This window comes from Etheostoma spectabile, chromosome 22 (assembly GCF_008692095.1).
Source record: "Etheostoma spectabile isolate EspeVRDwgs_2016 chromosome 22, UIUC_Espe_1.0, whole genome shotgun sequence".
Lineage (NCBI taxonomy): Eukaryota > Metazoa > Chordata > Actinopteri > Perciformes > Percidae > Etheostoma > Etheostoma spectabile.
In genome coordinates, this window is record NC_045754.1 from 20,065,469 (window position 1) to 20,065,679 (window position 211).

At 33.2% G+C, this 211-nt stretch overlaps 1 protein-coding gene across 1 annotated transcript in view; it reads right to left on the minus strand.

Annotated features, from left to right (window-relative positions):
• adarb2 (adenosine deaminase RNA specific B2 (inactive)) overlaps window positions 1-211 on the minus strand; it is a 292,008-nt gene that overhangs the window by 26,211 nt on the left and 265,586 nt on the right. The window lies entirely within an intron of this gene.

The window sequence follows — 211 nt, forward strand, 5'->3', positions numbered from 1 at the left end:
AGTGTAAAACCTGTTATTAAACCAGCTCAGGTTTTTTAAAAAAAAAAGCACCAAAAGCTGTAAAAGTGACGAGTAAATCAGAAAAAGGACGAAAACATTGGAAAAGCAAAAACATTTTTTTCAATTTTGACCCGGGAGGGCAAGTTCATGGTTAACGGGGAAGACAACACAAGGGATAAAGACATTATTTGTTAATAGATTATGAAGTTAA